The 25,948-nt window shown below is 39.0% G+C and overlaps 1 protein-coding gene across 1 annotated transcript in view; it reads left to right on the top strand.

Moving 5' to 3' along the window:
• Positions 1–7,805: 7,805 nt before the first annotated feature.
• LOC138853127 (uncharacterized) overlaps positions 7,806–25,948 on the top strand; it is a 76,173-nt gene continuing 58,030 nt past the window's right edge. Inside the window, exon 1 of the mRNA XM_070087947.1 lies at positions 7,806–7,891. The gene's annotated coding sequence lies outside the window, so the exon portion shown is untranslated. The remainder of the gene's footprint in view (positions 7,892–25,948) is intronic.

Raw genomic sequence — 25,948 nt, 5'->3', positions numbered from 1 at the left:
CCCTGGGCTACAGGTACTGTGAAGATCCTGGGCTACAGGTACTGTTAAGACCCTGGGCTACAGTTACTATGAGAACCCTGGGCTACAGGTACTGTGAAGACCCTGGGCTATAGACAAGCTGGCACTGGACAAGCACCTAAAGTCGGTTCCTGATCAGCCGGGCTGTGGCTCGTACGTTGGTTTGCGTGCAGCCAGCAGTAACAGCCTGGTTGATCAGGCTCTGATCCACCAGGAGGCCTGGTCACAGACCGGGCCGCGGGGGCGTTGACCCCCGGAACTCTCTCCAGGTAAACTCCAGGTAAACAACTGTGAGGACCCTGGGCTACAGGTACTGAGAAAACCCAGGGCTACATGTACTGTGAGAACCCTGGGCTACAGGCACTGTGAGGACCCTGGGCTACAGGTACTGTGAAGATCCTGGGCTACAGGTACTGTTAAGACCCTGGGCTACAGTTACTGTGAGAACCCTGGGGTACAGGTACTGTGAGGACCCTGGACTACAGGTACTGTGAGGATCCTAGGCTATATGCATTGTGAGAACCCTGGGCTATAGGTACTGTGAAGACCGTGAGCTATAGGTAACTGTGAGGACCCTGGGCTACAGTTACTGTGAGAACCCAGGGCTACATGTACTGTGAGAACCCTGGCCTACAGGTACTGTGAGGATCCTGGGCTACATGTACCTTGAGGTCCTTGGGCTACAAGTACCGTGAGGACCTTGGGCTACAGGCACTGTGAGGACCCTGGGCTACAGGTACTGTGAGAAACCTTGGCTTCAGGTACTGTGAGAACCCTGGGCTACAGGTACTGTGAAGACCCTGGGCTACAAGTACTGTGAGGACAGTGGGCTACAGGTACTGTGAAGACCCTGGGTTACAGGTACTGTGAGGATCATGGGCTACAGGTACTGTGAAGACCCTGGGCTACAGGTACTGTGAAGACCCTGGGCTACAGGTACTGTGAAGACCCTGGGCTACAGGTACTGTGATGATCCTGGGCTACAGGTACGGTGAGGATCCTGGGCCGCAGGTACTGTGAGGCCCCTGGGCTACAGGTACTGTGAAGACCCTGGGCTACAGGTACTGTGAAGATCCTGGGCTACAGGTACTGTGAGGACCCTGGGCTACAGGTACTGTGAGGATGCTGGGCTACAGGTACTGTGAGGACCCTGGGCTACAGGTACCGTGAAGACCCTGCGCTACATGTGCTCTGAGGATCCTGGGCTACAGGTACTGTGAAGACCCTGGGTTGCAGGTACTGTGAGGACCCTGGGCTACAGGTACCGTGAAGACCCTGCGCTACATGTACTCTGAGGATCCTGGGCTACAGGTACTGTGAAGACCCTGGGTTGCAGGTACTGTGAGGACCCTGGGCTATAGGTACTGTGAAGACCCTGGGCTACAGGTACTGTGAGGACCCTGGGCTACAGGTACTGTGAGACCCCTGGGCTACAGGTACTGTGAAGACCCTGGGCTACAGGTACTGTGAAGACCCTGGGCTACAGGTAGTGTGAAGACCCTGGGCTACAGGTACTGTGAGGCCCCTGGGCTACAGGTACTGTGAACCCTGAACTACAGGTACTGTGAAGACCATTGACTACAGGTACTGTGAGACCCCTGGGCTACAGGTACTGTGAAGACCCTGGGCTACAGGTACTGTGAAGACTCTGGGCTACAAGTACTGTGAAGTTCCTGGGGTACAGATACTGATGACCCTGGGCTATAGGTACTGTGAGGACCCTGGGCTACAGGTACTCTGATGACCCTGGGCTACAGGTACTGTGAGGACCCTGGGCTACAGGTACTGTGAGGACCCTGGACTACAGGCATTGTGAGGCCCCTGGGCTTCAGGTACTGTGAAGACCCTTGGCTACAGGTACTGTGAAGACCTTGGACTACAGGCACTGTGAGGACCCTGGGCTACAGGTATTGTGAAGACCCTGGGCTACAGGTACTGTTAAGACCCTGGGCTACAGGTACTGTGAGACCACTGGGCTACAGGTACTGAAGACCTTGGGCTACAGGTACTGTGAAGACCCTGGGCTATAATTACCGTGAGAACCCTGGGCTACAGGTACTGTGAAGACCCTGGGTTACAGGTACTGTGAAGTCCCTGGGCTACAGGTACTGTGAGGCCCCTGGGTTACAGGTACTGTGAAGACCCCAGGCTACAGGTACTGTGAAGATTCTGGGCTACAGGTACTGTAAGGCCCCTGGGCTACAGGTACTGTGAAGACTCTGATCTACAGGTACTGTGAAGACCCTGAGCTACAGGTACTGTGAAGACCCTGGTCTACAGGTACTGTGAAGACTCTGGGCTACAGGTACTGTGAAGGCCCTGGGCTACAGGTACTGTGAGGCCCCTGGGGTACAGGTACTGTGAAAACCCTGGGCTACAGGTACTGTGAAGACCCTGGGCTACAGATACTGTGAAGACCCTGGGCTACAGGTACTGTGAAGTCCCTGGGCTACAGGTACTGTGAAGACCCTGGTCTACAGGTACTGTGAAGACCCTGGTCTACAGGTACTGTGAAGACCCTGGTCTACAGGTACTGTGAAGACTCTGGGCTACAGGTACTGTGAAGGCCCTGGGCTACAGGTACTGTGAGGCCCCTGGGGTACAGGTACTGTGAAAACCCTGGGCTACAGGTACTGTGAAGGCCCTGGGCTACAGGTACTGTGAGGCCCCTGGGGTACAGGTACTGTGAAAACCCTGGGCTACAGGTACTGTGAAGACCCTGGGCTACAGATACTGTGAAGACCCTGGGCTACAGGTACTGTGAAGTCCCTGGGCTACAGGTACTGTGAAGACCCTGGTCTACAGGTACTGTGAAGACCCTGGTCTACAGGTACTGTGAAGACCCTGGTCTACAGGTACTGTGAAGACTCTGGGCTACAGGTACTGTGAAGGCCCTGGGCTACAGGTACTGTGAGGCCCCTGGGGTACAGGTACTGTGAAAACCCTGGGCTACAGGTACTGTGAAGGCCCTGGGCTACAGGTACTGTGAGGCCCCTGGGGTACAGGTACTGTGAAAACCCTGGGCTACAGGTACTGTGAAGACCCTGGGCTACAGGTACTGTGAAGTCCCTGGGCTACAGGTACTGTGAAGACCCTGGGCTACAGGTACTGTGAAGACCCTGGGCTACAGGTACTGTGAAGACCCTGGGCTACAGGTACTGTGAAGACCCTGGGCTACAGGTACTGTGAAGACCCTGGGCTACAGGTACTGTGAAGTCCCTGGGCTACAGGTACTGTGAAGACCCTGGGCTACAGGTACTGTGAAGTCCCTGGGCTACAGGTACTGTGAAGACCCTGGACTACAGGTACTGTGAAGACCCTGGGCTACAGGTACTGTGAAGACCCTGGGCTACAGGTACTGTGAAGACCCTGGGCTACAGGTACTGTGAAGACCCTGGACTACAGGTACTGTGAAGACCCTGGGCTACAGGTACTGTGAAGACCCTGGGCTACAGGTACTGTGAAGACCCTGGGCTACAGGTACTGTGAAGACCCTGGACTACAGGTACTGTGAAGACCCTGGGCTACAGGTACTGTGAAGACCCTGGGCTACAGGTACTGTGAAGTCCCTGGACTACAGGTACTGTGAAGTCCCTGGGCTACAGGTACTGTGAAGTCCCTGGACTACAGGTACTGTGAAGACCCTGGGCTACAGGTACTGTGAAGACCCTGGGCTACAGGTGCTGTGAAGACCCTGGGCTACAGGTGCTGTGAAGACCCTGGGCTACAGGTACTGTGAAGTCCCTGGACTACAGGTACTGTGAAGACCCTGGGCTACAGGTACTGTGAAGACCCTGGGCTACAGGTGCTGTGATGCCTCCAGTGATATTTTCAAAAGGATAAAAATAATAAAAAAAATATATTAAATTTATTTTTTACAGGACTAATCACAATTAAAAGTCAAACATTTACTTCGCATAATTTCTTGGAAACAAATTTATCCAATACATCTGGAGGCCCTGGAGGCCCTCTAGCTGGCGGAGGCTCCTGGGCTGTTGCCCCTAGAACCCATGCTTTAATCCGGCCTTGGGTATAAGCGAAAACCTTGGAGGAATTAAAAACAGATTCAGGCAAGAACCACCATTTGAACTAGTGACCTAAGCTTAGGTCATAACACTACTGAAGACAGTCTAGCATTGTGGCTCCAACCTTACCTTGTCCTACCAACCACTTAACCTATCCCTCACCACGATATCTAACCCTGCCATCAACACCCACTATGCTCCTTGGCATCCCACCAAACCACAGTGATGCATTTTTTCGATTCCCCAAAACAGGGGACGGCTAAAAGTTTTTCAGACCCATGCTTGAGTTTCGTGATAGAGCCTTCGTCAACACAGGAAGTAACGGGTCCATCTACTGTATATGATTTAGACCCATGTCAGGAAACACTTGTCCTCTTGATTCACGATATCATAATAGCACGATTGCATGGCAAGTGAGTCCTACAACTGGCCTGGAGTTTTACAACTCACTCACCATGGGTTGTAGTCCCCCCGTTGTGTGGTTTGTTTACTTGTCCTCTTATCTGACGAATAAAACAACAATAACAAGCCTTCGGCTCATATCTGAAGGACCTGGGCCGATTTCGGCACAAGTGGAAACGTCGGGCATCGTTTTTTTACGCCTGCTAACCACTTTTACCTAGTATTCAGTACCTCAGTATTTGGCTATTAATGTGCGTCGGATACTTGAGAAGAGGAGCGAAGGACCTTGTGGAAAATAAGCCTCTGGGTTAGTAATCCAAATAAATTCTTCTGATGTGCAAGTGTCGATATTATAATTCCAGTCTCACACATGTCATAGCCTCACAAATTTGATAAGGACAGTGAAATAAGAAGAGAGGAAACACTGAAAATATGATGCAGGAAGACTTGTGAAGGATTTGAAAATGTACCGCACAATTATACATGGATACCTGGAGTTTACCTGGAGAGAGTTCCGGGGGTCAACGCCCCCGCGGCCCGGTCTGTGACCAGGCCTCCTGGTGGATCAGAGCCTGATCAACCAGGCTGTTACTGCTGGCTGCACGCAAACCAACGTACGAGCCACAGTCCGGCTGGTCAGGAACCGACTTTAGGTGCTTGTCCAGTGCCAGCTTGAAGACTGCCAGGGGTCTGTTGGTAATCCCCCTTATGTATGCTGGGAGGCAGTTGAACAGTCTTGGGCCCCTGACACTTATTGTATGGTCTCTTAACGTGCTAGTGACACCCCTGCTTTTCATTGGGGGGATGTTGCATCGTCAGCCAAGTCTTTTGCTTTCGTAGTGAGTGATTTTCGTGTGCAAGTTCAGTACTAGTCCCTCTAAGATTTTCCAGGTGTATATAATCATGTATCTCTCCTGCCTGCGTTCCAGGGAATACAGGTTTAGGAACCTCAAGCACTCCCAGTAAGTGAGGTGTTTTATCTCCGTTATGCGCGCCGTGAAGGTTCTCTGTACATTTTCTAGGTCAGCAATTTCACCTGCCTTGAAAGGTGCTGTTAGTGTGCAGCAATATTCCAGCCTAGATAGAACAAGTGACCTGAAGAGTGTCATCATGGGCTTGGCCTCCCTAGTTTTGAAGGTTCTCATTATCCATCTGTCATTTTTCTAGCAGATGCGATTGATACAATGTTATGGTCCTTGAAGGTGAGATCCTCCGACATGATCACTCCCAGGTCTTTGACGTTGGTGTTTCGCTCTATTTTGTGGCCAGAATTTGTTTTGTACCCTGATGAAGATTTAATTTCCTCGTGTTTACCATATCTGAGTAATTGAAATTTCTCATCGTTGAACTTAATATTGTTTTCTGCAGCCCACTGAAAGATTTGGTTGATGTCCGCCTGGAGCCTTGCAGTGTCTGCAATGGAAGACACTGTCATGCAGATTCGGGTGTCATCTGCAAAGGAATACACGGTGCTGTGGCTGACATCCTTGTCTATGTCAGATATGAGGATGAGGAACAAGATGGGAGCGAGTACTGTGCCTTGTGGAACAGAGCTTTTCACCATAGCTGCCTCGGACTTTACTCTGTTGACTACTACTCTCTGTGTTCTGTTAGTGAGGAAATTATAGATCCATCGACCGACTTTTCCTGTTATTCCTTTAGCACGCATTTTGTGCGCTATTACGCCATGGTCACACTTGTCGAAGGCTTTTGCAAAGTCTGTATATATTACATCTGCATTCTTTTTGTCTTCTAGTGCATCTAGGACCTTGTCGTAGTGATCCAATAGTTGAGACAGACAGGAGCGACCTGTTCTAAACCCATGTTGCCCTGGGTTGTGTAACTGATGGGTTTCTAGATGGGTGGTGATCTTGCTTCTTAGGACCCTTTCAAAGATTTTTATGATATGGCATGTTAGTGCTATCGGTCTGTAGTTCTTTGCTGTTGCTTTACTGCCCCCTTTGTGGAGTGGGGCTGTCTGTTGTTTTTAGTAACTGTGGGACGACCCCCGTGTCCATGCTCCCTCTCCATAGGATGGAAAAGGCTCGTGATAGGGGCTTCTTGCCGTTCTTGATGAACACGGAGTTCCACGAGTATGGCCCTGGGGCAGAGTGCATGGGCATGTCATTTATCGCCTGTTCGAAGTCATTTGGCGTCAGGATAACATCGGATAGGCTTGTGTTAACCAAATTCTGTGGCTCTCTCATAAAAAATTCATTTTGATTTTCGACTCTCAGTCTGGTTAGCGGCTTGCTAAAAATTGAGTCATATTGGGACTTGAGTAGCTCACTCATTTCCTTGCTGTCATCTGTGTAGGACCCATCTTGTTTAAGTAGAGGCCCAATACTGGACGTTGTTCTCGACTTTGATTTGGCATAGGAGAAGAAATACTTTGGGTTTCTTTCGATTTCATTTATGGCTTTTAGTTCTTCCCGCGATTCCTGACTCCTTTAGCTCAAATTCGATGCTTGCTATTTCTCTGACCAGTGTCTCCCTACGCATTTCAGATATATTGACCTCTTTTAGCCGCTCTGTTATTCTTTTCCGTCGCCTGTAAAGGTAGCACCTGTCTCTTTCTATTTTACATCTACTCCTCCTTTTTCTTAGAGGAATAAGCCTTGTGCATACATCGAGTGCCACGAAGTTAATCTGTTCTAGGCATAAGTTGGGGTCTGTGTTGCTAAGTATATCTTCCCAGCTTATATCGGTTAGGACTTGGTTTACTTGGTCCCACTTTATGTTTTTGTTATTGAAGTTGAATTTGGTGAATGCTCCCTCGTGACTAATCTCATTATGTCTGTCTGGGGCTCCACGCATACATGTCTGAACCTCAATTATGTTGTGATCTGAGTATATTGATTTTGATATGGTGACATTTCTTATCAGATCATCATTGTTAGTGAAGATGAGGTCTAGTGTATTCTCCAGTCTAGTAGGCTCTATTATTTGCTGGTTTAAATTGAATTTTGTACAGAGATTTAAAAGCTCGTGTGAGTGTGAGTTTTCATCAGAGCTGCCTCCTGGTGTTATTACTGCAACAATATTATTTGCTATATTCCTCCATTTTAGGTGCCTTAAGTTGAAATCCCCCAGGAGCAAGATGTTGGGTGCAGGAGCTGGAAGATTTTCCAGACAGTGGTCAGTTTTTAACAGCTCTTCCTGGAATTGCTGGGATGTTGCATCCGGAGGCTTGTAGACTACCACAATGACTAGGTTTTGGTTCTCGACCTTTACTGCTAAAACTTCCACTACATCATTTGAGGCATTAAGCAGTTCTGTGCAAACAAGTGACTCTGCAATGTACAGGCCAACCCCCCCCCCCTTTTGCCTGTTCACTCTGTCACATCTGTATAGGTTGTAACCTGGGATCCATATTTCGTTGTCCAAGTGATCCTTTATGTGGGTCTCAGTGAAAGCCGCGAACATTGCCTTTGCCTCTGCAAGCAGTCCACGGATGAAAGGTATTTTGTTGTTTGTTGCTGGCTTTAGACCCTGTATATTTGCAAAGAAGAATGTCATCGGACTGGAGGTATTGTTGGTACTGGGGGGGGATTTTTTTCCGGCATTAGTATCTGTATCTGTTGGTTTGGAGTGGAGGCAATCGACTGTGGTTCCACTCCAGGAATGACTGGATTTGGTGTAAGATTTCTGCCATTTCCTGCCAGTTTTTTTCCCTTCCTGGCACTAAAAAACCTCTCCCTCTTGAGTGGCTGTGGCTACCCAGGTTTTCCCATGGCCTGGATGTTTTGTATCTTTTTGTCCCCTTTAGATGGTGTGCCTGGCAATTTAAGTTATAGCACAGTCTTTCCTGTACTGAAGAGGTACACATTTCAGGGTGAAAAAGCTTACAGGAAGGGAGTTTGCATTTTCCTGTTGTCATATGGGCACGGCATTTTTTAGGGTGGTCATAGTTGCACGTCCCATCTGTTTTTCCAGATTTCCCATGTCTGCAGATACCAAGTGCATGGTATGTGCACAGGCTTGGTTTCCGTTTGCCTTGGGTTTCTGTGACTGTATTTCCTGTTGGTGCATGTTTCCTTGTCTTATTCCTATCCTCCCTAGCACCAACAATGGAGCTCCCACCAGCTGTTTTTGGTAATATATCCTCACTATTGCTAGTGGAGTCCTCTTGTTTGCTATTTCCTGTGGTATTTCTAGTTTGCAATATTGGTTTTATCTTATCTTTGACTACACTTTTTTCCCCACTACGGCTCCTGTCCCCTATGAGGTCATTTATATGTATTCCTTCCTGTGTATAATTCCCGACTACATGCACAAAATCTCCAGCTTCACCATTACTGTCTCCCAGGACAGCACCTCCAGCTTCACCATTACCGTCTCCCAGGACAGCACCTCCAGCTTCACCATTACTGTCTCCCAGGAGAGCACCTCCAGCTTCACCATTACTGTCTCCCAGGACAGCACTATCAGCCCCACATTTACTGACTACCAGGACATCACCTCCAGCCTTACAGTTTCTGACTACATGGCCAGTATCAAGGGCAGTACCATTCAGCCCAGACTTTTTATGTTCCCATCTGTTGTAGAAAGCTTCCAGGTTTTCTATGAAAACAGCTTTGATGTTATCCTCTTTTAATACCCTTGTGATTTTAGTCCACAGATTTATCTCATTTGGGCATACCCAAAAACACTTCCCTGTTTTAATACTGCTTGTAGCTAGTTCTTGGATATCTGCGCAAGGGGCATGACACCAATTTCCACAAAAATGACAATTTATCCATGTGGAAGCCCATTTGTTTGATTGACTGCAGACTACACAGAGCTTCATAATGATTTGAATGGTTGATTTACTGTAATTCTACTAGCAACCTCTTGAATACTCTATTAATAACCTCCTTAAATGAAGCTCTAGCTATTTGTATTTCTATTTCTAACTGTACTTGTATATTGGACAGCTTACCGGTGTACGTTCCTGATTTATATTTATTGTTTGTGTTTGATAAGGGCGCCTACAACCCCATCCGTTTACAGTCTGCTTTATTGTCCAACGAATCCGTTTGAAACCAGTCAAGGGTTCAGACCAGTCAAGGGTTCGGACCAGTCGAGGGTTCGGACCATATATATATATGAATATATGAATATTCATGACACCCTAATATACCTTGAGTTCTATACCTTTCTTTGCAGGTCGCTCCTACCTGACCCGACTACTGGACCACTACGACAAGGTCCTGGATGCTCTAGAAGACAAACAAAACGCATATACAGTATACACAGACTTTGCAAAAGCCTTCGACAAGTGTGACCACTGTGTAACAGCACACAAAATGCGTGATAAAGGAGTAACAGGAAAAGTTTCTAGATTGATCTATAATTTTCTAACAAATAGAACAGAGTAAAGTCTGAGGCAGCTACAGTGAAAAGCTCTGCTCCACAAGGCACAGTACTCGCTCCCATCCTTTTCCTCATCCTCATATCTGACATAGACAGGGATGTTAGCCACAGCACCATGATTTCCTTAGCAGATGACACCTGAATATGCATGACAGTGTCCTCCATAGAAGACACTGCAAGACTTCAGGTGGACATCAACCAAATCTTTAAATGGGTAGGAGAAAACGATATGAAGTACAATGATGAAAAATATAAATTACTTCGATATGGAAAACGTGAGGAAATTAAAACTATATCGGAGTATAAAACAAATTCCAACCACACAACAGAGCAAAAAAGCTAACGTAAAAGACCTGGGAGTGATAGTGTCAAGAGGATCTCACCTTCAATTCAATTCAATTCAATTCAAAGTTTATTCTCTATATATAGATTACAATGTTGAATTTACAGAATTTGGTTGTTGTGTGGTTTACATGTAGTTAAATAATGATTACAGAGTGTACCACTAGAACGCCTTGCATGGCTAGGCATTTCGGGCAGACTTAGTTTAATTCTTTATTTTAAAATATTACAAATTATGAGGTAAGTTGGTATTATGGCTAAGTGACTAAATACTAGTTTGTGAGTTTAGCAATGTGAATGCTTTTGTTTTGGCACAGTACATAGTTTCAGTATCGGAGTATCATAGGATTCATTATTTTAAGATTGAGATTAATATTTCTGTTTATGGTCAAATGGGTGAGTGAGTGTAAGTGTGAACCACCAGGTGGTATTCGTGTAGTTAGTTGATGGGGTGTACCAGGGAGATAAGATGTTTTCTAATGGTAGTTTTGAAGGTCATGAATGTGTCTGCAGTTCAAGAGTTCCCAGGTAGGGTGTTCCAGATTTTAGGGCCTTTGACATACATTGAATTTTTGTAAAGGTTTAGTCGGACACGGGGAATGTCGTAGAGATGTTTGTCTGGTGTTATGCCTGTGGGTTCCGTCACAACTATCAAGAAAGCGTTTTAGGTCAAGGTTGATATTGGAGTTTAAGGTCCTGTAGATGTAGATTGCACAGTAGTAAGTGTGGATGTACTGAACATGGAGTAAGTTTAGATCTATGAAGAGTGGGGGGGGGGTGTTAACAGGGATGGGATTTAGTGATTATTCTTACTGCAGCTTTTTCTTGGGTTATTATTGGCTTTAGGTGTGTTGCTGCAGTTGATCCCCAAGCACAAATAGCATAGGTGAGGTATGGATAAATAAGTGAGTGGTATAGTGTGAGAAGGGCATTTTGCGGCATGTAGTATCGTATCTTGGAGAGGATCCCAACTGTTTTGGATACTTTTTTGGTTATGTGTTGGATATGGGTGCTGAAATTCAGGTTGTTGTCTAGGTATAGGCCTAGGAATTTGCCCTCATTATGTCTGGTAATTAGTGTTATCAATCTTAGTGTTAATTTGTGCATCTCCTGCTCTGCTACCAAACATAATATAGTAGGTTTTGTAAGTGTTAAGCGTAAGTTTATTGGCTGTCATCCAAGTCGATATTTTGATCAGCTCCTCATTAACAATGGTGTTGAGGGTGGCAAGATTAGGGTGAGAGATGACATAAGTCGTGTCGTCAGCAAAGAGAATGGGTTTCAGGTGTTGGGATACGTTTGGAAGATCATTGATGTATATGAGGAAGAGCAGGGGACCAAGGACACTTCCCTGCAGAACTCCAGTATCAAGTGGCCGTGTTGTTGATGCTGTGTCTTTAATGGTAACAAAATGATACCTATTAGTAAGGTAAGATTTGAAATAAGCAAGCGCATGGCCTCTTATACCATAATGGTCAAGTTTGTGGAGTAGGATGTCGTGGTCTACTGTGTCAAAAGCTTATCTTAGGTCAATAAAAATTCCTAGTGGATATTCCTTATTTTCCAATGCTGTGTAAAGCAGATCTAGCATTTTATGATTGCATCATTAGTGCTTTTATTTTTCCTAAATCCAAATTGGCAGGGATTGAGTATGTTTTGTGCTGTTATAAATGAATATAGTCTCCTGTGCACGAGTTTCTCAAAGATTTTGGATAGCAATGGTAAGTTTGATATTGGCCTATAGTTGTTTAAGTCTGCAGGGTCACCACCTTTATGTATTGGTGTAACCCTTGCCATCTTGAGTAGTTTCGGGAAGTTGCTAGTTTCTAGTGACTTGTTAAAAAGTAATGAAATAGCATGCGAAAGGATATGGGCCGCTCGCTTGTACAGTAATGGTGGGACATTAGACAGATTCCCTGAGTTATTTTTAAGTGACTTTATAATCTCGGTGACTTCCGAGGACTCAGTTGGTGCAAGATAGAAGGAATTTGGGAAATTCCCATCTAGGTAGTCCCCGGCATGGGCATTGGTATGTGGGATTTTATTGGCGAGATTAGATCCTATGGTTGAGAAGAAGTTGTTTATCTTGTTAGCTGTGTCAGTGGGATGCAGTGGTGTTTCATTAGGTTTAGTTAGGACAATATTCTTGATTTTTCTCAGTTTGTGGGTCCCTAGAATCTGAGAGAGTGTTTTCCAGGTCTTTTTTTATATCTCCTCTAGTGTCTGTGAATCTACTGGAGTAGTATAGTTGTTTGGCTTTCTTTGTTACTTTGGTGAGAACTGATGAATAGTGTCTAAGAATATCTTTGTGTATTAAGCCCTGTCTATATTGCTTTTCATATTGGTGTTTCTTGTCAATGGATTTCAGAATGGTGCTGGTTAGCCATGGGCAACCAAGCCGTTTGTTTGTGATGTTTCGTTTTTATAGGACAATGTTTGTTGTATAGTCTAAGTAATTTGTTAAGAAAAATGTCTGTCCAGTCATCAATACCATTGGCCTTGGAGAATTCTGTACGCCAGTCAACAATCTCTAGGTCAGCTGCGAACTTCCTTATTGAGGCCTCGTCATGGAGTCTAAATGAGACTTTGTTGTATTCAAGTGGTGGTTTATTAATGTTTGTCAAGAGGAAGGTAGGGTAGTGGTCTTTAGTTCTATCTGTGATTATCCCTGATTTAAGGGGGGCTAGTATATTGGTCCATATGTGGTCTATTATGGTTGCACTTGTCTCAGTCAGCCTGGTTGGTTTAGTTATTGTTGGTATGAGAAGTGTGTTGTTCATATTGTTGATGAAATCAGTTACAGGCTGATCATCTAGTAAGCCAAGGTTGATGTTGAAGTCTCCAGCTAAGAGAAGGTGGTGCTTATTCATGTGTCTGTTTGTTATTAGTGACTTTAATTTCTCACTGAAATTTGGGATGTTTCTGTGAGGTATCCGGTAAATGGCACCGATTGTTATAGGTGTCTTAAGGTTTTTTACAGTAAAATTAGCAAAAATGTATTCCCCATATTCATCACTAAAGCAAGTGGTGCTAATACAAGATAACTGGTTAGAGTAATAGATTGCAATACCACCCCCAACATGGTTTGGTCTGCAGTTGTGAATTGCTTTGTATCCTGGTAGAGGGTAGATATCTATTGTGTCCTGCTTAAGCCAGGTCTCAGTAAGAATAATGCAGGAGAAGGGTGTCTTTAGTGATTCAAGGAGTGCCAGGAGGTCATCATAGTGTTTGCTTAAGGACCTGATGTTGTAGTTAAGTACTGATAGACTTTTAGCATTGTTTAGGATAGTGCTGGCTTGTGATGCTGTGTAATAAAGGCAGTTACTTTCCAATAGGTTTTGATTTGTTTGGTGTCAGATTATGGAGGTTTAGATCAGGGTCAACGTGATCAATCATCTTCTAGGTTTAAATTATGGTTATTTATATCCTGAGTTGTGTGTTGAGTTCTAGTACTGATATCTGTAGTGGTGGGATCATAACATTGTATCAATCGCATCTGCTAGAAAAATGACAGGATGGATATTGAGAACCTTCAAAACTAGGTATTCCAATCCCATGATGACACTCTTCAGGTCGCTTGTTCTATCTAGGCTGGAATATTGCTGCACACTAACAGCACCTTTCAGGGCAGGTGAAATTAGTGACCTAGAAAATGTACAGAGAACCTTCACGGCGCACATAAGTGCGATATAACACCTAAGTTACTGGGAACGTTTGAAGTTCCTCGACCTGTACTCCCTGGAACACAGGCGGGAGAGATACATGATTATATACACTTGGAAAAATACTAGAGGGATTAGTACCAAATTTGCACACGAAAATCACTCCCTATGAAAGCAAAAGACTCGGCAGACGATGCAACATCCCTCTAAATAAAAGCAGGGGCGCCACTAGGTTGATAAGAGACAACACAATAAGCGTCAGGGGCCCAAGACTGTTCGACTGCCTCTCAGCATTCATAAGGGGGATTACTAATTGACCCATGGCTGTCTTTACGAAGGCTTTGGACAGGCACCTAAAGTCAGTAACTGATCAGCCGTGCTGTGGATCGTACATCGGTTTATGTGCGGTCAACAGTAACAGTCTGGCTGATCAGGCCCTGATCCACCATGAGGCCTAGTCACAGACCGGGCCGCGTGGGCGTTGTCCCCCGAAGCCCTCTCCAGGTATGTTAAAATTTTGAGTTTCCATTCAAAGAGCTCATGCGAGTTATCAGCACAGCATACCTAAAGTCAGTGCCGGATCAGTCGGGCTGTGGCTCGTAAGTTGGACTGCGTGCGGCCAGCAGTAACAGCCTAGTTGATCAGGCCCTGATCCATCGGGAGACCTGGTCATGGGCCGGGCCGCGGGGGCATTGATCCCAGGAATAACCTCCAGGTAACCTCCAGGTAACCTCCAGGTAGCAGTAATAGTAATACCAGCATACGAATACATATGTATATGGCTACATACAACATATTACATATTCTTTCATATCTGATTATATATATATATATATATATATATATATATATATATATATATATTATATATATATATATATTTTTTTTTTTTATTATCACACCGGCCGATTCCCACCAAGGCAGGGTGGCCCGAAAAAGAAAAACTTTCACCATCATTCACTCCATCACTGTCTTGCCAGAAGGGTGCTTTACACTACAGTTTTTAAACTGCAACATTAACACCCCTCCTTCAGAGTGCAGGCACTGTACTTCCCATCTCCAGGACTCAAGTCCGGCCTGCCGGTTTCCCTGAATCCCTTCATAAATGTTACTTTGCTCACACTCCAACAGCACGTCAAGTATTAAAAACCATTTGTCTCCATTCACTCCTATCAAACACGCTCACGCATGCCTGCTGGAAGTCCAAGCCCCTCGCACACAAAACCTCCTTTACCCCCTCCCTCCAACCCTTCCTAGGCCGACCCCTACCCCGCCTTCCTTCCACTACAGACTGATACACTCTTGAAGTCATTCTGTTTCGCTCCATTCTCTCTACATGTCCGAACCACCTCAACAACATATATATATATATATATATATATATATATATATATATATATATATATATATATATATATATATATATATATATATATATATATATTCTGAATGTTACTTCAGTCATATTCAACTTTCCAGCTTAAAAAACTTTGAAACTAGACATTTTAATATTCTAAAAATTGAAGTGAAATATTACATGCAGTAATACTTCACACAAAGTAATACTTCACACAAAGTAATACTTCACACAAAGTAATACTTCACACAAAGTAATACTTCACACAAAGTAATACTTCACACATAGTAATACTTCACACAAAGTAATACTTCACACATAGTAATACTTCAGACAAAGTAATACTTCACACATAGTAATACTTCACACAAAGTAATACTTCACACATAGTAATACTTCAGACAAAGTAATACTTCACACATAGTAATACTTCACACAAAGTAATACTTCACACATAGTAATACTTCAGACAAAGTAATACTTCACACAAAGTAATACTTCACACAAAGTAATACTTCACACATAGTAATACTTCACACAGAGTAATACTTCACACAAAGTAATACTTCACACATAGTAATACTTCACACATAGTAATACTTCACACAAAGTAATACTTCACACAAAGTAATACTTCACACAAAGTAATACTTCACACAAAGTAATACTTCACACAAAGTAATACTTCACACAAAGTAATACTTCACACATAGTAATACTTCACACAAAGTAATACTTCACACAAAGTAATACTTCACACAAAGTAATACTTCACACAAAGTAATACTTCACACAAAGTAATATTTCAGACAAAGTAATACTTCAGACAAAGTAATACTTAACACAAAGTAATACTTCACACAAAGTAATACTTCACACAAAGTAATACTTCACACAAAGTAATACTTCACACAAAGTAATACTTCACACAAAGTAATACTTCAGACAAAGTAATACTTCACACAAAGTAATACTTTACACAAAGTAATACTTCACACAAAGTAATACTTCACACAAAGTAATACTTCACACAAAGTAATACTTCACACAAAGTAATACTTCACACAAAGTAAAACTTCACACATAGTAATACTTCACACAAAGTAATACTTCACACAAAGTAATACTTCACACAGAGTAATACTTCACACAAAGTAATACTTCACACAAAGTAATACTTCACACATAGTAATACTTCACACAAAGTAATACTTCACACAAAGTAATACTTCACACACAGTAATCCTTCACACAAAGTAATACTTCAGACAAAGTAATACTTCACACATAGTAATACTTCACACAAAGTAATACTTCACACAGAGTAATACTTCACACAGAGTAATACTTCACACAAAGTAATACTTCACACATAGTAATACTTCACACATAGTAATACTTCACACATAGTAATACTTCACACAAAGTAATACTTCACACAAAGTAATACTTCACACAAAGTAATACTTCACACAAAGTAATACTTCACACAAAGTAATACTTCACACAAAGTAATACTTCACACAAAGTAATACTTCACACAAATAATTCACACAAAGTAATACTTCACACAAAGTAATACTTCACACAAAGTAATACTTCACACAAAGTAATACTTCACACAAAGTAATACTTCACACAGAGTAATACTTCACACAGAGTAATACTTCACACAAAGTAATACTTCACACATAGTAATACTTCACACAGAGTAATACTTCACACAAAGTAATACTTCACACAGAGTAATACTTCACACATAGTAATACTTCACACAAAGTAATACTTCACACAAAGTAATACTTCACACAAAGTAATACTTCACACAAAGTAATACTTCACACAAAGTAATACTTCACACAAAGTAATACTTCACACAAATACTTCACACAAAGTAATACTTCACACAAAGTAATACTTCACACAAATACTTCACACAAAGTAATACTTCACACAAAGTAATACTTCACACAAATAATTCACACAAAGTAATATTTCACACAAATCACACAAAGTAATACTTCACACAAAGTAATACTTCACACAAAGTAATACTTCACACAAAGTAATACTTCACACAGAGTAATACTTCACACAAAGTAATACTTCACACAAAGTAATACTTCACACAAAGTAATACTTCACACAAAGTAATACTTCACACAAAGTAATACTTCACACATAGTAATACTTCACACAAAGTAATACTTCACACATAGTAATACTTCACACAAAGTAATACTTCACACAAAGTAATACTTCACACAAAGTAATACTTCACACATAGTAATACTTCACACAGAGTAATACTTCACACAAAGTAATACTTCACACATAGTAATACTTCACACTTCACACATAGTAATACTTCACACAAAGTAATACTTCACACATAGTAATACTTCAGTAATACTTCACACAAAGTAATACTTCACACAAAGTAATACTTCACACAAAGTAATACTTCACACAAAGTAATACTTCACACAGAGTAATACTTCACACAAAGTAATACTTCACACATAGTAATACTTCACACATAGTAATACTTCACACAAAGTAATACTTCACACAAAGTAATACTTCACACATAGTAATACTTCACACAAAGTAATACTTCACAAAAGTAATACTTCACACAAAGTAATACTTCACACAAAGTAATACTTCACACAAAGTAATACTTCAGACAAAGTAATACTTCACACATAGTAATACTTCACACAAAGTAATACTTCACACAAAGTAATACTTCACACATAGTAATACTTCACACAAAGTAATACTTCACACAAAGTAATACTTCACACAAAGTAATACTTCACACAAAGTAATACTTCACACAAAGTAATACTTCACACAAAGTAATACTTCACACATAGTAATACTTCACACAAAGTAATACTTCACACAAAGTAATACTTCACACAAAGTAATACTTCACACACACAGTAATACTTCACACAAAGTAATACTTCACACAAAGTAATACTTCACACAAAGTAATACTTCACACAAAGTAATACTTCACACAAAGTAATACTTCACACAAAGTAATACTTCACACAAAGTAATACTTCACACAAAGTAATACTTCACACAAAGTAATACTTCACACAAAGTAATACTTCACACAAAGTAATACTTCACACAAAGTAATACTTCACACAAAGTAATACTTCACACAAAGTAATACTTCACACAAAGTAATACTTCACACAAAGTAATACTTCACACAAAGTAATACTTCACACAAAGTAATACTTCACACAAAGTAATACTTCACACAAAGTAATACTTCACACAAAGTAATACTTCACACAAAGTAATACTTCACACAAAGTAATACTTCACACAAAGTAATACTTCACACAAAATACTTCACACAAAGTAATACTTCACACAAAGTAATACTTCACACAAAGTAATACTTCACACAAAGTAATACTTCACACAAAGTAATACTTCACACAAAGTAATACTTCACACAAAGTAATACTTCACACAAAGTAATACTTCACACAAAGTAATACTTCACACAAAGTAATACTTCACACAAAGTAATACTTCACACAAAGTAATACTTCACACAAAGTAATACTTCACACAAAGTAATACTTACTTCAGACACAAACATAGTAATACTTCACACAAAGTAATACTTCACACAAAGTAATACTTCACACAAAGTAATACTTCACACAAAGTAATACTTCACACAAAGTAATACTTCAGACAAAGTAATACTTCACACAAAGTAATACTTCACACAAAGTAATACTTCACACAAAGTAATACTTCACACAAAGTAATACTTCACACAAAGTAATACTTCACACAAAGTAATACTTCACACAAAGTAATACTTCACACATAGTAATACTTCACACAAAGTAATACTTCACACAGAGTAATACTTCACACACACAGTAATACTTCACACAACACATAGTAATACTTCACACAAAGTAATACACACAAAGTAATACTTCACACACAAAGTAATACTTCAGTAATACTTCACACAAAGTAATACTTCACACAAAGTAATACTTCACACAAGTAATACTTCACACAGAGTAATACTTCACACAAAGTAATACTTCACACATAGTAATACTTCACACATAGTAATACTTCACACAGAGTAATACTTCACACAAAGTAATACTTCACACAAAGTAATACTTCACACAAAGTAATACTTCACACAAAGTAATACTTCACACAAAGTAATACTTCACACAAAGTAATACTTCACACAAAGTAATACTTCACACAAAGTAATACTTCACACAAAGTAATACTTCACACAAAGTAATACTTCACACAAAGTAATACTTCACACAAAGTAATACTTCACACAAGTAATACTTCACACAGAGTAATACTTCACACAAAGTAATACTTCACACAAGTAATACTTCACACAAAGTAATACTTCACACAAAGTAATACTTCACACAAAATACTTCACACATAGTAATACTTCACACAAAGTAATACTTCACACAAAGTAATACTTCACACAAAGTAATACTTCACACAAAGTAATACTTCACACAAAGTAATACTTCACACAAAGTAATACTTCACACAAAGTAATACTTCACACAAAGTAATACTTCACACAAATAATACTTCACACAAAGTAATACTTCACACAAAGTAATACTTCACACAAAATACTTCACAAAAGTAATACTTCACACAAAGTAATACTTCACACAAAGTAATACTTCACACAAAGTAATACTTCACACAAAGTAATACTTCACACAAAGTAATACTTCACACAAAGTAATACTTCACACAAAGTAATACTTCACACAAAGTAATACTTCACACAAAGTAATACTTCACACAAAGTAATACTTCACACAAAGTAATACTTCACACAGAGTAATACTTCACACAAAGTAATACTTCACACAAAGTAATACTTCACACAAAGTAATACTTCACACAAAGTAATACTTCACACAAAGTAATACTTCACACATAGTAATACTTCACACAGAGTAATACTTCACACAAAGTAATACTTCACACATAGTAATACTTCAGACAAAGTAATACTTCACACATAGTAATACTTCACACAAAGTAATACTTCACACATAGTAATACTTCAGACAAAGTAATACTTCACACAAAGTAATACTTCACACAAAGTAATACTTCACACAAAGTAATACTTCACACAAAGTAATACTTCACACAGAGTAATACTTCACACAAAGTAATACTTCACACATAGTAATACTTCACACATAGTAATACTTCACACAAAGTAATACTTCACACAAAGTAATACTTCACACATAGTAATACTTCACACAAAGTAATACTTCACACTTCACACAGTAATACTTCACACAAAGTAATACTTCACACAAAGTAATACTTCAGACAAAGTAATACTTCACACATAGTAATACTTCACACAAAGTAATACTTCACACAAAGTAATACTTCACACATAGTAATACTTCACACAAAGTAATACTTCACACAAAGTAATACTTCAGACAAAGTAATACTTCACACATAGTAATACTTCACACATAGTAATACTTCACACAAAGTAATACTTCACACAAAGTAATACTTCACACAAAGTAATACTTCACACAAAGTAATACTTCACACAAAGTAATACTTCACACAAAGTAATACTTCACACAAAGTAATACTTCACACAAAGTAATACTTCACACAAAGTAATACTTCACACAAAGTAATACTTCACACAAAGTAATACTTCACACAAAGTAATACTTCACACAAAGTAATACTTCACACAAAGTAATACTTCACACAAAGTAATACTTCACACAAAGTAATACTTCACACAAAGTAATACTTCACACAAAGTAATACTTCACACAAAGTAATACTTCACACAAAGTAATACTTCACACAAAGTAATACTTCACACAAAGTAATACTTCACACAAAGTAATACTTCACACAAAGTAATACTTCACACAAAGTAATACTTCACACAAAGTAATACTTCACACAAAGTAATACTTCACACAAAGTAATACTTCAGACAAAGTAATACTTCACACAAAGTAATACTTCACACAAAGTAATACTTCACACATAGTAATACTTCACACAAAGTAATACTTCACACAAAGTAATACTTCACACACAGTAATACTTCACACAAAGTAATACTTCACACAAAGTAATACTTCACACATAGTAATACTTCACACAAAGTAATACTTCACACAGAGTAATACTTCACACAAAGTAATACTTCACACAAAGTAATACTTCACACATAGTAATACTTCACACATAGTAATACTTCACACAAAGTAATACTTCACACAAAGTAATACTTCACACAAAGTAATACTTCACACAAAGTAATACTTCACACAAAGTAATACTTCACACAAAGTAATACTTCACACAAAGTAATACTTCACACAAAGTAATACTTCACACAAAGTAATACTTCACACAAAGTAATACTTCACACAAAGTAATACTTCACACAAAGTAATACTTCACACAGAGTAATACTTCACACAGAGTAATACTTCACACAAAGTAATACTTCACACAAAGTAATACTTCACACAGAGTAATACTTCACACAAAGTAATACTTCACACAGAGTAATACTTCACACATAGTAATACTTCACACAAAGTAATACTTCACACAAAGTAATACTTCACACAAAGTAATACTTCACACAAAGTAATACTTCACACAAAGTAATACTTCACACAAAGTAATACTTCACACAAATACTTCACACAAAGTAATAGTTCACACAAAGTAATACTTCACACAAATACTTCACACAAAGTAATACTTCACACAAAGTAATACTTCACACAAATACTTCACACAAAGTAATACTTCACACAAAGTAATACTTCACACAAATAATTCACACAAAGTAATATTTCACACAAAGTAATACTTCACACAAAGTAATACTTCACACAAAGTAATACTTCACACAAAGTAATACTTCACACAGAGTAATACTTCACACAAAGTAATACTTCACACAAAGTAATACTTCACACAAAGTAATACTTCACACAAAGTAATACTTCACACAAAGTAATACTTCACACATAGTAATACTTCACACAAAGTAATACTTCACACATAGTAATACTTCACACAAAGTAATACTTCACACAAAGTAATACTTCACACAAAGTAATACTTCACACATAGTAATACTTCACACAAAGTAATACTTCACACAAAGTAATACTTCACACATAGTAATACTACACACAAAGTAATACTTCACACAAAGTAATACTTCACACATAGTAATACTTCACACATAGTAATACTTCACACAAAGTAATACTTCATACAGAGTAATACTTCACACATAGTAATACTTCAGACAAAGTAATACTTCACACATAGTAATACTTCACACAAAGTAATACTTCACACATAGTAATACTTCACACATAGTAATACTTCACACAAAGTAATACTTCACACAGAGTAATACTTCACACAAAGTAATACTTCACACAAAGTAATACTTCACACAAAGTAATACTTCACACAAAGTAATACTTCAGACAAAGTAATACTTCACACATAGTAATACTTCACACATAGTAATACTTCACACAAAGTAATACTTCACACAAAGTAATACTTCACACATAGTAATACTTCACACAAAGTAATACTTCACACAAAGTAATACTTCACACAAAGTAATACTTCAGACAAAGTAATACTTCACACAAAGTAATACTTCACACAAAGTAATACTTCACACAAAGTAATACTTCACACAAAGTAATACTTCACACAAAGTAATACTTCACACAAAGTAATACTTCACACAAAGTAATACTTCACACAAAGTAATACTTCACACAAAGTAATACTTCAGACAAAGTAATACTTCACACAAAGTAATACTTCAGACAAAGTAATACTTCACGCAAAGTAATACTTCACACAAAGTAATACTTCACACATAGTAATACTTCACACAAAGTAATACTTCACACAGAGTAATACTTCACACAAAGTAATACTTGAGAAAAAAGTAATACTTCACACATAGTAATACTTCACACAAAGTAATACTTCACACAAAGTAATACTTCAGACAAAGTAATACTTCACACAAAGTAATACTTCAGACAAAGTAATACTTCACACATAGTAATACTTCACACAAAGTAATACTTCACACAAAGTAATACTTCACACACAGTAATACTTCACACAAAGTAATACTTCAGACAAAGTAATACTTCACACATAGTAATACTTCACACAAAGTAATACTTCACACAGAGTTATACTTCACACAGAGTAATACTTCACACAAAGTAATACTTCACACATAGTAATACTTCACACATAGTAATACTTCACACATAGTAATACTTCACACAAAGTAATACTTCACACAAAGTAATACTTCACACAAAGTAATACTTCACACAAAGTAATACTTCACACAAAGTAATACTTCACACAAAGTAATACTTCACACAAATAATTCACACAAAGTAATACTTCACACAAAGTAATACTTCACACAAAGTAATACTTCACACAAAGTAATACTTCACACAAAGTAATACTTCACACAGAGTAATACTTCACACAGAGTAATACTTCACACAAAGTAATACTTCACACAAAGTAATACTTCACACAGAGTAATACTTCACACAAAGTAATACTTCACACAGAGTAATACTTCACACATAGTAATACTTCACACAAAGTAATACTTCACACAAAGTAATACTTCACACAAAGTAATACTTCACACAAAGTAATACTTCACACAAAGTAATACTTCACACAAAGTAATACTTCACACAAAGTAATACTTCACACAAATACTTCACACAAAGTAATAGTTCACACAAAGTAATACTTCACACAAATACTTCACACAAAGTAATACTTCACACAAAGTAATACTTCACACAAATACTTCACACAAAGTAATACTTCACACAAAGTAATACTTCACACAAATAATTCACACAAAGTAATATTTCACACAAAGTAATACTTCACACAAAGTAATACTTCACACAAAGTAATACTTCACACAAAGTAATACTTCACACAGAGTAATACTTCACACAAAGTAATACTTCACACAAAGTAATACTTCACACAAAGTAATACTTCACACAAAGTAATACTTCACACAAAGTAATACTTCACACATAGTAATCCTTCACACAAAGTAATACTTCACACATAGTAATACTTCACACAAAGTAATACTTCACACAAAGTAATACTTCACACAAAGTAATAGTTCACACATAGTAATACTTCACACAAAGTAATACTTCACACAAAGTAATACTTCACACATAGTAATACTTCACACAAAGTAATACTTCACACATAGTAATACTTCACACATAGTAATACTTCACACAAAGTAATACTTCATACAGAGTAATACTTCACACATAGTAATACTTCAGACAAAGTAATACTTCACACATAGTAATACTTCACACAAAGTAATACTTCACACATAGTAATACTTCACACATAGTAATACTTCACACAAAGTAATACTTCACACAGAGTAATACTTCACACAAAGTAATACTTCACACAAAGTAATACTTCACACAAAGTAATACTTCACACAAAGTAATACTTCAGACAAAGTAATACTTCACACAAAATAATACTTCACACAAAGTAATACTTCACACAAAGTAATACTTCACACAAAGTAATACTTCACACAGAGTAATACTTCAGACAAAGTAATACTTCACACAAAGTAATACCTCACACAAAGTAATACTTCAGACAAAGTAATACTTCACACATAGTAATACTTCACACAAAGTAATACTTCACACAAAGTAATACTTCAGACAAAGTAATACTTCAGACAAAGTAATACTTCAGACAAAGTAATACTTCAGACAAAGTAATACTTCAGACAAAGTAATACTTCAGACAAAGTAATATTTCACACAAAGTAATACTTCAGACAAAGTAATACTTCACACATAGTAATACTTCAGACAAAGTAATACTTCAGACAAAGTAATACTTCACACAAAGTAATACTTCAGACAAAGTAATACTTCACACATAGTAATACTTCACACAAAGTAATACTTCAGACAAAGTAATACTTCACACATAGTAATACTTCAGACAAAGTAATACTTCAGACAAAGTAATACTTCAGACAAAGTAATACTTCGGACAAAATAATACTTCACACATAGTAATACTTCACACAAAGTAATACTTCACATATAGTAATACTTCACACAAAGTAATACATCAGACAAAGTAATACTTCACACAAAGTAATACTTCAGGCAAAGTAATACTTCAGACAAAGTAATACTTCAGACAAAGTAATACTTCAGACAAAGTAATATTTCACACAAAGTAATACTTCACACAAAGTAATACTTCACACATAGTAATACTTCAGACAAAGTAATACTTCAGACAAAGTAATACTTCACACATAGTAATACTTCAGACAAAGTAATACTTCAGACAAAGTAATACTTCAGACAAAGTAATACTTCAGACAAAGTAATACTTCAGACAAAGTAATACTTCACACATAGTAATACTTTACACAGAGTAATGCTTCACACAGAGTAATACTTCACACAAAGTAATACTTCAGACAAAGTAATACTTCACACAAAGTAATACTTCACACAGAGTAATACTTCACACATAGTAATACTTCACACAGAGTAATGCTTCACACAAAGTAATACTTCAGACAA

Source organism: Cherax quadricarinatus, chromosome 23, assembly GCF_038502225.1.
Source record: "Cherax quadricarinatus isolate ZL_2023a chromosome 23, ASM3850222v1, whole genome shotgun sequence".
Taxonomy (NCBI): Eukaryota; Metazoa; Arthropoda; class Malacostraca; order Decapoda; family Parastacidae; genus Cherax; species Cherax quadricarinatus.
This window is presented reverse-complemented; position numbering and strand designations above follow the sequence as displayed.